The sequence below is a fragment of the Vulpes vulpes genome, chromosome 3 (genome assembly GCF_048418805.1).
Source record: "Vulpes vulpes isolate BD-2025 chromosome 3, VulVul3, whole genome shotgun sequence".
Classification (NCBI taxonomy): Eukaryota; Metazoa; Chordata; class Mammalia; order Carnivora; family Canidae; genus Vulpes; species Vulpes vulpes.
In genome coordinates this window covers 99,556,476-99,572,060 of record NC_132782.1, presented here as the reverse complement: position 1 = coordinate 99,572,060, position 15,585 = coordinate 99,556,476, and the positions used below count along the sequence as shown (strand labels likewise).

Below are 15,585 nucleotides of genomic sequence, written 5' to 3'. Positions count from 1 at the left end.
TCTTCCTCTGTGAGATTTCTCTTCATGTCTTTTGCCCATTTCATGATTGGATTGTTTGTTTCTTTGGTGTTGAGTTTAATAAGTTCTTTATAGATTCTGGAAACTAGCCCTTTATCTGATATGTCATTTGCAAATATCTTCTCCCATTCTGTAGGTTGTCTTTTAGTTTTGTTGACTGTATCCTTTGCTGTGCAAGAGCTTCTTATCTTGATGAAGTCCCAATAGTTCATTTTTGCTTTTGTTTCTTTTGCCTTTGTGGATGTATCTTGCAAGAAGTTACTGTGGCCGAGCTCAAAGAGGGTGTTGCTTGTGTTCTCTTCTATGATTTTGATGGACTCTTGTCTCACATTTAGATCTCTCATCCATTTTGAGTTTATCTTTGTGTATGGTGAAAGAGAGTGGTCCAGTTTCATTCCTCTGCATGTGGATGTCCAATTTTCCCAGCACCATTTATTGAAGAGACTGTCTTTCTTCCAATGGATAGTCTTTCCTCCTTTATCGAATATTAGATGACCATACATTTCAGGGTCCACTTCTGGGTTCTCTATTCTGTTCCATTGATCTATGTGTCTGTTTTTGTGCCAGTACCACACTGTCTTGATGGCCACAGCTTTGTAGTACAACCTGAAATCTGGCATTGTGATGCCCCCAGCTACGGTTTTCTTTTATAAAATTCCCCTGGCTATTCGGGGTCTTTTCTGATTCCACACAAATCTTAAAATAATTTGTTCTAACTCTCTGAAGAAAGTCCATGGTATTTTGATAGGGATTGCATTAAACGTGTAAATTGCCCTGGGTAACATTGACATTTTCACAATATTAATTCTGCCAATCCATGAGCATGGAATATTTCTCCATCTCTTTGTGTCTTCCTCAATTTCTTTCAGAAGTGTTCTATAGTTTTTAGGGTATAGATCTTTTACCTCTTTGGTTAGGTTTATTCCTAGGTATCTTATGCTTTTGGGTGCAATTGTAAATGGGATTGACTCCTTAATTTCTCTTTCTTCAGTCTCATTGTTAGTGTATAGAAATGCCATTGATTTCTGGGCATTGACTTTGTATCCTGCCACGCTACCAAATTGCTGTATGAGTTCTAGCAATCTTGGGGTGGAGGCTTTTGGGTTTTCTATGTAGAGTATCATGTCATCGGCGAAGAGGGAGAGTTTGACTTCTTCTTTGCCAATTTGAATGCCTTTAATGTCTTTTTGTTGTCTGATTGCTGAGGCGAGGACTTCCAGAACTATGTTGAACAGCAGTGGTGAGAGTGGACATCCCTGTCTTGTTCCTGATCTTAGGGGAAAGGCTCCCAGTGCTTCCCCATTGAGAATGATATTTGCTGTGGGCTTTTCGTAAATGGCTTTTAAGATGTTGAGAAAAGTTCCCTCTATCCCAACACTCTGAAGGGTTTTGATCAGGAATGGATGCTGTATTTTGTCAAATGCTTTCTCTGCATCTAATGAGAGGATCATATGGTTCTTGGTTTTTCTCTTGCTGATATGATGAATCACATTGATTGTTTTACGAGTGTTGAACCAGCCTTGTGTCCCGGAGATAAATCCTACTTGGTCATGGTGAATAATTTTCTTAATGTGTTGCTGGATCCTATTGGCTAGTATCTTGTTGAGAATTTTTGCATCCATGTTCATCAGGGATATTGGTCTGTAATTCTCCTTTTTGGTGGGGTCTTTGTCTGGTTTCGGAATTAAGGTGATGCTGGCCTCATAGAACGAATTTGGAAGTAGTCCATTTCTTTCTATCTTTCCAAACAGCTTTAGTAGAATAGGTATGATTTCTTCTTTAAACGTTTGATAGAATTCCCCTGGGAAGCCATCTGGCCCTGGACTCTTGTGTCTCGGGAGGTTTTTGATGACTGCTTCAATTTCCTCCCTGGTTATTGGCCTGTTCAGGTTTTCTATTTCTTCCTGCTCCAGTTTTGGTAGTTTGTGGCTTTCCAGGAATGCGTCCATTTCTTCTAGATTGCCTAATTTATTGGCGTACAGCTGTTCATAATATGTTTTTAAAATCTTTTGTATTTCCTTGGTGTTGGTAGTGATCTCTCCTTTCTCATTCATGATTTTATTAATTTGAGTCTTCTCTCTCTTCTTTTTAATAAGGTTGGCTAATGGTTTATCTATCTTATTAATTCTTTCAAAGAACCAACTCCTGGTTCTGTTGATCTGTTCCACAGTTCTTTTGGTCTCGATATCATTGAGTTCTGCTCGAATTTTAATTAACTGTCTTCTTCTGCTGGGGGTGGGGTCTATTTGTTGCTTTTTCTCTAGTTCCTTTATGTGTAAGGTGAGCTTTTGAATTTGAGATCTTTCCAGTTTTTGAATGGATGCTTGTATTGCGATGTATTTCCCCCTCAGGACTGCTTTTGCTGCATCCCAAAGATTTTGAACGGTTGTATCTTCATTCTCATTAGTTTCCATGAATCTTTTTAATTCTTCCTTAATTTCCTGGTTGACCTTTTCATCTTTTAGCAGGATGGTCCTTAACCTCCACGTGTTTGTGGTCCTTCCAAACTTCTTGTTGTGATTAAGTTCTAATTTCAAGGCATTATGGTCTGAGAATATACAGGGGACTATCCCGATCTTTTGGTATCGGTTCAGACCCGATTTGTGACCCAGTATGTGGTCTATTCTGGAGAAAGTTCCATGTGCACTCGAGAAGAATGTGTATTCAGTTGAGTTTGGATGTAAAGTTCTGTAGATATCTGTGAAATCCATCTGGTCCAGTGTATCATTTAAAGCTCTCGTTTCTTTGGAGATGTTGTGCTTAGAAGACCTATCTAGTATAGAGAGAGCTAGATTGAAGTCACCAAGTATAAGTGTATTATTATGTAAGTATTTCTTCAGTTTGGTTATTAATTGGTTTAAATATTTGGCAGCTCCCACATTCGGGGCATATATATTGAGGATTGTTAAGTCCTCTTGTTGGATAGATCCTTTGAGTATGAGATAGTGTCCCTCTTCATCTCTCACTATAGTCTTCGGGGTAAATTTTAGTTTATCTGATATAAGGATGGCTACCCCTGCTTTCTTTTGAGGACCATTCAAATGGTAAATGGTTCTCCAACCTCTTATTTTCAGGTTGTAGGTGTCCTTCTGTCTAAAATGAGTCTCTTATAGACAGCAAATAGATGGGTCCTGCTTTTTTATCCAGTCTGAAACCCTGTGCCTTTTGATGGGGTCATTAAGCCCGTTCACGTTCAGAGTTACTATTGATAAATATGAGTTTAGTGTCAACATATCTATTCAGTCCTTGTTTTTCTGGATTGTTCCACTGAACTTCTTCTTAAAGGGGAATTTTAAGAGTCCCCCTTAAAATTTCTTGCAGAGCTGGTTTGGAGGTTACATATTCTTTCAGTTCCTGCCTGTCTTGGAAGCTCTTTATCTCTCCTTCCATTTTGAATGAAAGCCTTACTGGATAAAGTATTCTTGGTTGCATGTTCTTTTCATTTAGGACCCTGAATATATCCTGCCAGCCCTTTCTGGCCTGCCAGGTCTCTGTGGAGAGGTCTGCTGTTACCCTAATATTCCTCCCCATAAAAGTCAGGGACTTTTTTTCTCTTGCTGTTTTAAGGATCTTCTCTTTATCTTTGGAATTTGCAAGCTTCACTATTAAATGTCGAGGTGTTGAACGGTTTTTGTTGATTTTAGGGGGGGATCTCTCTATTTCCTGGATCTGAATGCCTGTTTCCCTTCCCAGATTAGGAAAGTTTTCAGCTAGGATTTGTTCAAATACATATTCTGGCCCTCTGGCCCTTTCGGCGCCCTCGGGAACCCCAATTAAACGTAGGTTTTTCTTCCTCAGGCTGTCATTTATTACCCTTAATCTATCCTCATGGTCTTTTAATTGCCTGTCTCTTTTTTCCTCAGTTTCCCTCTTTGCCATCAACTTGTCTTCTATGTCACTCACTCGTTCTTCCACCTCGTCAAGCCTCGTCGTTAGGACTTCTAGCTTGGATTGCATCTCATTTAATTGATTTTTAATTTCTGCCTGATTGGATCTAAATTCTGCAGTCATGAAGTCTCTTGAGTCCTTTATGCTTTTTTCTAGAGCCACCAGTAGCTGTAAAATAGTGCTTCTGAATTGGCTTTCTGACATTGAATTGTAATCCATATTTTGTAACTCTGTGGGAGAGGGCTGTTTCTGATTCTTTTTTTTGAGGTGCGGTTTTCCTTCTAGTCATTTTGCTCAGTGCAGAGTGGCCAAAAACAAGTTGTATTGGGAAAAGGAGAAAAAGAGAGAGAAGGAAAGAAAAGGGAAAAAGAAAAAAGAGAAAGAAGAAAAAAAGGGGGGGAAAGAGAAGAAAAAGAAAGAAAAAGAAAGAAAGGAGAAAAAAGAAAAAAAAGGGGGGGTGGGGTGGGGGAAGCAATCAGAAATCAAGAAGAAAGAAAGAAAGAAAGAAAAGCACCAAAAAAAACAAAAAACAAAAAACAAAAAAAACACGGGGGGAGTATCTTCCGATTCTGTATACTTTAAGTCCCTTGTCTTCCCTTGAAACTGGTCCGTCTCCTTGGTCTTCTGGGGGAGGGGCCTGCTGTGCTGATTCTCAGGTGTTAGCACTTGGGGGAGCTGCTCTGCCCCTGCCTGGTGCAGGGCTCAGTGGGGATGTTCACCCTGTGAGGCCCCGGGAGGAAGCCACAGTGGCGGGGCGGCAGCTGTGGAGCCCTGGGGTCAGCTCCCGCAGTAGCTCCGGGGCTCTCCGTCTGCAGGGCCTGGGGGCTCCCGGGCGGGGCCGCTGATCTGCTCAGCTCCAGGCAGGAGCGTCCTCGCTGTCCTGGGCCCTCCCGGCCTCTGCCTGTCCCGGGGGAGGGATCCTGGGCTGTGTCCCGGCGCCCTGTGCTCCGGGGCCTGCGCTGTTGGATTCGCGCTCCCGGCGGTGCAGCCCCCTCCGCGGAGCCGCCGCCCGAGCCCCTCCGAGCTGTTCCCGGAGCCGCGCCGCCCCCTCCGCGGAGCTTCTACCTCCGCCCGAGCCGCCGCCTCTGAGCTGCTCCCGGAGCCCCGCAGCCCCCTCCGCGGAGCCGCCGCCCGAGCCCCTCCGAGCTGCTCCGGGTCCCGCCGAGCGCTGCAGCCCTTAGGGAGCTCGGCGCACTCTCCCGGGGCGCAGTTCCTCTGTTACAGTCCCAGGGAGCCCGAGGGCATCCCCGCCCTCCTGGGTCCTGCCCCAATTCCCCGGGAGCCCCTTTCCGCGGGAAGGTTGGTGCAGCTCCTGCTCCTCCGGGACGGGGCTCTCCTGTCCTGGGGACACTCGCCCCGGCCTCAGCCCGGCTCCTCGCGGGGCCCCTCCCCCTTGGAGGCCTTTTGTGTCTTTATTTCTTTTTCCCCGTCTTCCTACCTTGATAGAAGCGCGAACTCTTCTCACTGGAGCGTTCCAGCTGGTCTCTCTTTAAATCTCAGGCCGAATTCGTAGATTTTCAGGATGATTGGATGGTTTTCTAGGTAATTTGTTGAGGACAGGTGATTTGGAGACCCTGCTCTGCCGCCGTCTTGCCCCTCCCCCCGGTATATACTTTTTAAATGTATTTGCTCAATTGCCACAAAATACAAGGTAATTTTACCTACAGCTTCTCATTTTTAAAAAGATTTTATCTATTTTTTTAAGATTTTATTTATTCATTTGAGAGAGAAAGAGAACACACGCATAAGCAGGGAGGAGAAGCAGAGGGAGAGGGAGAAGTAGACTCCCCACACTCAGCAGGAAGCCTGACATGGGGCTCCATCCCAGGACTCGGAGATCATGACCTGAGCCAAAGGCAGATGCTTAACCATCTGAACCACCCAGGCGCCCCTAGATCTTATCTATTTATTTGAGAGAGAGAGAGAAGGAGCAGGGGGAGGGGCAGAGGAAAAGGGAGAAGCAGATTCCCTGCTAAGCAGGGAGCCCAACACTGGGCTCAATCCCAGAACCTGAGATCATGAGCCAAAAGAAGACACTTAACCCACTGAGCCAACCAGGTGCCCCTCTCGATTTATTTTTACAGGTTTTTTTTTTTTTTTTTTTTTTAGATATGAGCTGTTAGTGTCCTGACTTCATTAATAGGCTCAAGGAGGTTAAGTGGTTTTCCCTGATGAGCTGCTGAGTCAGAATTCAAACTCAAATCTCCGACTTCAAATCCCATACATTTTCTTCTTCTTAATTATCACCAGAGAGAGGAGTTTAAGGAGAAGAAACCTCAATGCTTTCCAGCCCAAGAAACCTTCAGAATAATGGTAACCCATAAGAGAAAAGAAGTAGAGGCAAAGGGAAACTAGATAGGGCAAAGGCCATAGTATATGATAATCACAGTAACAATGGATATTTATCCAGTGTTTCTTCTCCTTTCTCCCTATAACAAATTGTTAAACAATATGAATTGTGTAAAGAGACATGAGACATATAGAAGCTGCAAGTCTTGCTTATAAGGAAATGACTGTTTTTGTGAATATATCATAAGAAATGATTGTTAAAATGACGTCATACAATGATGTCAGTGAATGGCAGACAAGAATAATTTATTCAACAAATCTTTAGGTAAGTACCATAGAACAAATACTGTTCTAAGCCCTGAGTATATAATAGTGAATAAATTAGATAAAGGCTCTACCTTCGTGGATCTCATATAATAGTGAGGAAATAGGCATTGAACAAGCAAATAAATTAGCAATAGCTCAGGCAGCCTGGGTGGCTCAGCAGTTTAGAGCCACCTTTGGCCCAGGGTGTGATCCTGGAGACCCGGGATCAAGTCTCACGTCGGGCATAGGAAGAAGCGTGGAGTCTGCTTCTCCCTAAGCCTCTTTCTCTGTGTCTTTCATGAATTAATAAATAAAATCTTTTAAAAAAAATTAGCAAAAGCTCAAATTCCAGGAAGGAAAATAAAGGCATGTGACACTCTGAAAATGTGACGTGTGAGTTGATACCTGATGAACAAGAATCAGTTATATGAAAATTTGAGTTGCTGCATTCCAGGTTAAGGGAACAGTGAATGCAAAGGCCCTGAGTAGAACAACTTTATATGTTCAGTGAACATATAAAAAACTCGGGAACAAAAAGGACGGCTGGAGCATGGTGGGCAAGGGAGAGAAAAGTGGTAGTAGGTGAGGCTGGAGAGGTGGGCAAGAGCAAGGATATGAGGAGCAGTGGTTCTCAATCCTCTCTGCTCATTAGACTCGCTAGAGGTGCTTTCTAAAAACATAAATGACTGGGTCCACTCTCAAAGAAACCGATTTAATTGGGCTGAGGTGGGATTCAGCCATAGGTGCTTTGAAAAAAACACCCTGGAGATTCTGATAGATATCCAAAGTTCAGACTTTAAAATATTAAGACTTTCAGAGAGTCTGAAATAAGGATAATATGTGTCAAACAGTGTGAGTGAACAAAGAAAATTAGTGATATTTAAACAGAAAGCTGGAGAATCATTTCAAAGAACATTCTCCACAGAGAAATGTGAGCAATCTTAATTGCCTGACCTCTTGAGAACATAAAAGCATTGTCTGCCAAGAAAACTTAGCCCAAGAGACACCAAGTCATAAAATATCAAGACATTCCAGGGGTGCCTGGCTGGTTCAGATGGTTAAGCATCTGCCTTGGACTCAGGTCATGCTCCAGGGTCCTGGGATTGAGCCCCCCATTGGACTCCCTGCTCAGTGGGGAGCTTGCCTCTCCCTCTCTCTCTGCCATCCCTCCCCTGCTCATGCTCCCTCTCACTCTCTATTTCAAATAGATAAATAAATAAAATCTTTAATAAAAAGTATCAAGACATTCCATCTTTCAAGCTAGCTAACATGTACTGAATCTGAAGATGTGTCAGACATTGTGTGCTCAGCACTTCTGTACAGAATTTCATTTTATCTTCAGAATAATTTCATCATATCTATTAAGTATTTTTGAGATGATAATACTAATTTGGAGATATTAAGTGTTTTACATAACACCACACAGCCACTAAGTGGCAGAGCTGAAATCTGAACTCAGTTCTCTCTGATTCCAAAAAGTCTATGATTGTTACCACTCTTCTGTATGTGAATTGTAGTTTGCTAAGGTTACAAAATGATCAGTCTTCTTTTTTTTTAGAGTACTGCTCCTCTAGGAAAGTTCTCTTGAATTATATTATGAAAGACTTCCAGAAATAGAATGAATCTAACATATTCTGGTAAAAGGACAACTATGGTAGTCATTATCCAGCTACACACCCCCCAAGTAATGAGAGAATATGCACTCTGGCCAAGTGACAAGTTCTGGCCAATGAATGGGAATGATGTCTATCATTTCTTAACTAGAACAAATAATTGCTCATTTTCCACACCTACTGGCAACCCTTCAAATAATGGTTGTTCCATCAGCCAGGTCACAAAAGACCCATGATAGGCAAGTAGTAAGAGCAAAAAATTAGCAAACCTTTGTTCTATACACCACTGAGATTTGGGTGATATTTGATATACAGCATAGCATAGTTTTGGTCTCAACTAGATCCTCTCTGAGTTTTACTAGAGAGGATAAATTACCAGTTTTACTAGGGAGGACAATTCATTTGTTCTTCTTATGTAAGATACATGCCTACAAAGAGCATATGTATGTGTGTATGTGTGTATATGTGTATGTATGTGCATGTTGCTAATAAGTATGTTGAAAATTAAAAACTCGGGATCCCTGGGTGGCGCAGCGGTTTAGCACCTGCCTTTGGCCCAGGGCGCGATCCTGGAGACCTGGGATCGAATCCCACGTCGGGCTCCCAGTGCATGGAGCCTGCTTCTCCCTCTGCCTATGTCTCTGCCTCTCTCTCTGTGTGTGTGACTATCATAAATAAATAAATAAAATTATAAAAAAAGAAAATTAAAAACTCCAAGTCCATTGGTGGAAAACATTCTTCAAATATTTTTTCAGTATAATCAGTTATTCAAACTGACAAGGCAGTTGGTAAATGGAAGATCAAAAAACAGCCACATTCAGACCACAAACACTCTCTTGGAAGGAAAATGTGTATGCGAGCCAAGCAAGGACAAAAAGAAGGTCTCCCCCCCAAAAAAAAAGTCTCCCGAAAAAGAGCCTACCCACATTAATGTTTCTGTGGTAGAAATATATGAATTCAGTCAACAAATACTGGGAAAGCTACTGTGTGCCAAGCATTATACAAGTGCTAGAGATAGAATAGTGAACAGAACAGCCCCAAATCCCTTCTTTCATGAAGCTTATATTCCAGTGGGGTAAGGGGGAATAATGGCATGGCTCCAAAGGCACTTAATTGTGCTGGTATTCTCTTCTTATTTCTCATGATCTGAACATCCATCTGAATAAAGGGGAAAAGCAGCAAGCCAAAAATCTCCCTATTGCTTCAACATTTAGGGTAAAGTGTGAAGCAATATGTGTAATAATGTAACCTACACTGTCTGAGGCCCTGAAATGCAGGTCATTAATTTGGCTTAACTCTTAAATACTGGTTTTCATTTCCCTTCATAGGAAACAATAGCTCTTTCTTCTTCTGGCTGCACCTGGTGCCCAGCCCACTGGACTAGAGAAAGAAACGGAGTCAATGTTTTGATCATTACATCTGGCATCTAAGGTTCCTTTCATCCCCTTGGGAACCCCTGAAGAAATTACTCTCCCTAGGGCAATTATCCACTCAGGCCAGAAGGCTCCAGAGTTTAAAGTAAATGGTAACACCATTTTTTACTTTAACTGGTATCTTTGCATAGAAAATACTGCAGCTCAAGGCCAGCTATGGTTTAATGTATGTGCCATCTCATCCAAGGGTGACAAAGGCAATAACAATCCCAATTCATTTCTTTTATTCTAATAATTAGGAGCTGTGTGAATCTGTAAGTTGTGTATGCCCAAGACCCTGCACAGAGTCTGGTACAAAATATATTAATGAGTAAATATTTGAGGAATAAAGGTGTCCTAAATAATCATAAGGGTGTGTACATGTGTGTGTATAAATATATATAATTATATATTTCAGTTTATAATCTTACATTAAAAATTTATTAGTCAAAAAATTCATTAGTCGCAGGTTATAAGTGCACCAACTCATTGTGCTGACAATTGATGACAATAACAAAGAAAAAGAATCAAGCATTAAAATACATGGCCTGAGGCAACTCAGAGTTTTGGTTTCCTCATTTATAAAGTAGTACTAGTAGAGCCTACTTCATGGGATTTTTGTGAGGATTACCTGAAATAATAGCATATGAAATAACAGGAAAATTATAAAGTGCTGTAAACATATAAAGGATAGCTGTTATTACCATGTGAACAGTTTCCATGTAAAACAGATCTCTGAGGATTTTTAGACTCCTAACGTCTGGAATGTTGTGCTTCTACAACCATAAGGAGTGATTCAACATTCCCAGCCTCTGTTCCAAGCAGTTTACCAAAAGGCTAAGTGTAGATTCTCTATTCTGATATAATTTGCAATTTCCCCCTTAAAACCTATGCTGGATTATAATAACCATCTCACTTGCCCTGGATGAAGTACGCTCCCTAAAGGCACAGCTAATGGTCCAAACTGCGTGTCCATATAGTCCCTGAGGTCTTTTGCATAACAAGGTCCCTGGCGATTGTCATCACTGGAAGAAATTTTAGCCTTTCTAAAGGAACCATTAGACAGCTACTGGCAATTTAACTGTGGTGGGTTGTTATCTTGCCTTCCTAGCTTAAATTAAAGGCCCTGATAGGACACTTGTGTAACCAAGTAAGAAAGCATAAAATACATATTGCCCCCTTGTGGAGGGGAGAATCCCAAGTGACTATGGGCTGGATGACTGTGCCTCAAATTTTGGATGAAAGCACTAAGGAGAGAGAAAATATCTGCAAAGTGGAATTCAGGAGTTTATTGTCCAAGAATTAGTGGTTGTTTTTCTTTTTTTATATATAAATGTATATTTTATTGGTGTTCAATTTGCCAACATACAGCATAACACCCAGTGCTCATCCCGTCAAGTGCCCCCCTCAGTGCCTGTCATCAATTCACCCCCACCCCCCGCATTTCACTCAGCATAATACCCTCCAGTTCCATCCACGTCGAAGCAAATGGTGGGTATTTGTTGTTTCTAATGGCTGAGTAATATTCCATTGTATACATACACCACATCTTTTTGTTGTTGTTGTTCATAATGTTTTTTTAATAATAAATTTATTTTTTATTGGTGTGCAATTTGCCAACATACAGACTAACACCCAGTGGTCATCCCGTCAAGTGCCCCCCTCAGTGCCCGTCACCCAATCACCCCATCCCCCGCCCTCCTCCCATTCCACCACCCCTAGTTCATTTCCCAGAGTTAGGAGTCTTCATGTTCTGTCTCCCTTTCTGATATTTCCTACCCATTTCTTCTCCCTTCCCTTCTATTCCCTTTCACTATTATTTATATTCCCCAAATGAAGGAGACCATATAATGTTTGTCCTTCTCCAAATGACTTACTTCACTCAGCATAATACCCTCCAGTTCCATCCACGTTGAAGCAAATGGTGGGTATTTGTCATTTCTAATGGCCGAGTGATATTCCATTGTATACATAGACCACATCTTCTTTATCCATTCATCTTTTGATGGACACCGAGGCTCCTTCCACAGCTTGGCTATTGTGGACATTGCTGCTAGAAACATCGGGGTGCAGGTGTCCCGGCGTTTCATTGCATCTGTATCTTTGGGGTAAATCCCCAGCAGTGCAATTGTTGGGTCCTAGGGCAGATCTATTTTTAACTCTTTGAGGAACCTCCCACACAGTTTTCCAGAGTGGCTGCACCAGTTCACATTCCCGCCAACAGTGCAGGACTGTTCCCCTTTTTCCACATCCTCTCCAACGTTTGTGGTTTCCTGCCTTGTTAATTTTCCCCATTCTCACTGGTGTGAGGTGGTATCTCATTGTGGTTTTGATTGTATTTCCCTGTGTTTTTCATTACATCCTTGGGAGAGAATATTGAGTACTGTTTCACATCCCCAGATCCTGCTTGTATAACAAGCATTTCATAGATGAGGCAGATATATACCTAGCAACCAATCTCTGGGAATAGCCTATCTCCTCAACTATAAGACTATCATGACAGTGCCCATATGTAGAAACCTGGAAAACACTACCTCAGCCAGGTGATCAAGGTTAACATTATCAGTGGTAAGTGAAGTTAATAGCATGCACCCTTGGGGATCCCTGGGTGGCTCAGTGGTTTAGCACTTGCCTTTGGCCCAGGGCATGGTCCTGGAGTCCCAGGATCAAGTCCTGCATCAGGCTCCCTGCATGGAGCCTGCTTCTCCCTCTGCCTATATCTCTGCCTCTCTTTCTGTGTCTCTCATGAGTAAATAAATAAAATCTTAAAAAAAAAAATAGCATGCACCCTTGATAAGGTACAATGAGAATGACACTTCACTGTTGTGACCTTCTTCCACAATACCAGTGATCCCAATCTAACCATGGGAAAAAACATTCCCCCTGGAACTCTCTGTACTGCCTTGCATTTGCAAATTTTCTGTAAGTTAAAACTATTTTAAAGTAAAAATTATTATTAAAATTTTACTCAGGGGAATAAAGAGTGGATTCAATCTCTTTTTTTAAAATAGATTTTATTTATTTATTTATTCATGAGAAACAGAGAGACAGAGGGGGAAGCATGCAGGGAGCCTGATGTGGGACTCGACCTCAGGTCTCCAGGATCAAGTCCTGGGCCAAAGACAGCGCTAAACCGCTGAGCCACCCAGGCTGCCCTCAATCTCTTTTTTAAAAAACTGTATGAAGGGCAGTCTGGGTGGTTCAGCGGTTTAGCGCCGCCTTCAGCCCAGGGCATGATCCTGGAAACCTGGGATAGAGTCCCACGTCAGGCTCCCTGCATGGACCCTGCTTCTCCCTCTGCCTGTGTCTCTGCCTCGCTCTCTCTCTGTGTCTCTCATGAATAAATAAATAAAATCTTTTTTAAAAATTGTATTAAAATCATTGTGGAAAGGGAAATGATGGTGGCTATTGCCAAAATGATTGATGCCAAGATTTGAGGAAGACCTCAACATGAGACAGGAAACCATCAAAATCCTAGAGGAAAACACAGGTGGAAAAATCCTTTACCTTGGCCGCAGCAACTTCTAATTAGACACATTGCCGGAAGCAAAAACAAAAGCAAAAAAGAACTATTGGGACTTCATCAAGAGAAAAATCTTCTGCACAGTGAAGGAAAGAGTCAACAGAACTAAAAGGCAACCTATGGAATGGGAGAAGATATTTGTAAATGACATATCCGATAAAGGATTATTGAAAATCTGTAAAGAACTTACCAAACTCAACACCCAAAAAACAATCCAGTTTAAAAATGAGCAGAAAACATGGATGATTTTCCAAGGAAGACATCCAGATGGATGACAGACACATGAAAAGATGTGCAACATCACTCATCATCAGGAAAATACAAATCAAAACCAGGATGAGACACCACATCATACCTGTCAGAATGGGTAAAATTAACAACACATGGAACAACAGGTGTTAGCAAGGATTTGGAGAAAGGGGAAACCTCTTGCACTCTTGGTGGGAATGCAAACTCCAGTGTGGCCACTCCAGAGAACATTTTGGAGCTTCCTCAAGAAGTTAAAAATAGAAGAACCTTACGATCCAGCAGTTGCACTAATAGGTATTTACCCAAAGGATATAAAGATACAAAATTGAAGGGGTACATGCAATTGAAGGGGTACATGCACTTACTTAGATGCTTAGAGCAGCATTATCCACAAGAGCCAAACTATGGAGAGAGCCTAACTGTTCACCAACTGATGAATGAATAAAGAAAATGCAGATAAAGAAGATGAAATACTACTCAGCCATGAAAAAATGAAACCTTGCCATTTGCAAGGACATGGATGAAGCTAGAGTGTATTATGCTAGGTGAAATAAGTCAGTCAGAAAAAGATAAATACAATAGATCTCATTCATATGTGGAATCTAAGAAAGAAAACAGATGAACTATAGGAAGAGGGGAAAAGAAAAGAAGGAGAGAAGAAAACAAGCCATAAAAGACTGTAAACAGGAATGCCTGGGTGGCTCAGCGGTTGAGCATCTGCCTTCAGCTCAGGGCATGATCCTGGAGTCCTGGGATCAAGTCCCACATCAGGCTCCCTGCATGGAGCCTGCTTTTCTCTCTGCTTATATCACTGCCTCTCTCTCCCTCTCTCTCTCTCTCTCTCTCTCTCTCTGTGTGTGTGTGTGTGTGTGTGTCTCATGAATAAATACACGGAAAAAAGACCCTAAACAATAAGAATAAACTGAGGGTTGATGGAGGGAGTTGGGGGGGGTAGGTGGGCTAGATGAATGATGGGTATTAGAGATAGCACTTGTGATGAGCACTGGGTGTTGTAAGTAAGGGATGAAATACGGAATTCTGCTCCAGAAACCAATATTGCACTCTATATTAACTAAAATTTAAATTTAAAAAAGAGGGAAAAAAAGAATATATTGATCAGCCAAATCATAGGAAGATCCATATGTAGCTGTGCCTTCTCCATGTTGTAGTCCCTATCTGAGATGCCTATTAGCTCTCCTTTCCACCTACTCATAGTCTTGCCATCTTCTAAAGCCCAATTCAAATTGCATCTCCTCCAGGAACCTCTCTGTACCCAATCCCCCCCACCCCACACACACACCAGCTAAGCCTGTATTAAGTTCTATTGTTTCCTAAAGGAATAGGGGGATGGAATGCACAAGGGAGCAGGATGCCACCTTCTAATGAACACTATTATTAGTTGAGCCTGTGCTATTGGCCAGGTGCTATCTTCCTCTTATGATTACATCAGACCCACCCAGATAAGCTAGGATAATCTCCCCATCTCAAGGTCCTTAACTTAATCATGTCTGCAAAGTCCTTTTTTGCTGTATAAGGTAACATTCACAGTTTCTGGAGGTTAGGACATGGATATTTTTGGAGAGCCTTTTTTCAGTCAACCACACTGGGCTTAGCCTTGGAACTTCATTCATTAGAGAACCAAGGAGACCTATTGATGTCTGAGCCCATGAGAGATACTCTCTTCTGCATATATGTGGGGTACCAATGAACTCTGAAGGTGAAAAATGTCACTGGTCTGATCTCTGTCATCAATAAGCAGCAAGCAACATGTAAGCACAGACTTCACTAAACCCAATTCCTGTTGCCAGCAACTGCCATTCACAAAGACACAAACTGGCAAAGTTTGTGTTCAAACCAGTCAGCAACATCATCTCAAAATTATTTCCAAATGAGTTCATGTCAAGACAGACACCTTGTAGTGACTAGCACATAGTCAATGCTCAGTAAAAGCCATGAGTTTGAAGGATTTCTCATAATTTAATCAATGAGTTGAAACTTCAGATACGATTCCCTTAGCTGTCCTTGCTAGGATGCCAAGCTATATCCAGCTATGATGCCATAAGAGTCCAGCTATGCCATAAGAGTCAAGCATGCCAATATCCCAGGCTCCTTGAAAGTCATGAGAGGTCTGATAATGGGCTATAGAGCAGTATGGATCTTGATATCATCAGCTCCATGGACAAGAATAGTCCACTAATGTGCTGAGGCTTAGCACTGAACCGTAAGAGGAAGTTGCTCCTGCATTTCTTCTTTCCCCTCCCAGCTTTGTCTTATAGGTTGCTGTTGC

At 42.0% G+C, this 15,585-nt stretch overlaps 1 protein-coding gene across 1 annotated transcript in view; it reads left to right on the top strand.

Moving 5' to 3' along the window:
* LOC112923250 (acyl-coenzyme A synthetase ACSM4, mitochondrial) overlaps positions 1–15,585 on the top strand; it is a 67,272-nt gene that overhangs the window by 22,511 nt on the left and 29,176 nt on the right. The gene's annotated exons all lie outside the window — the stretch shown is intronic.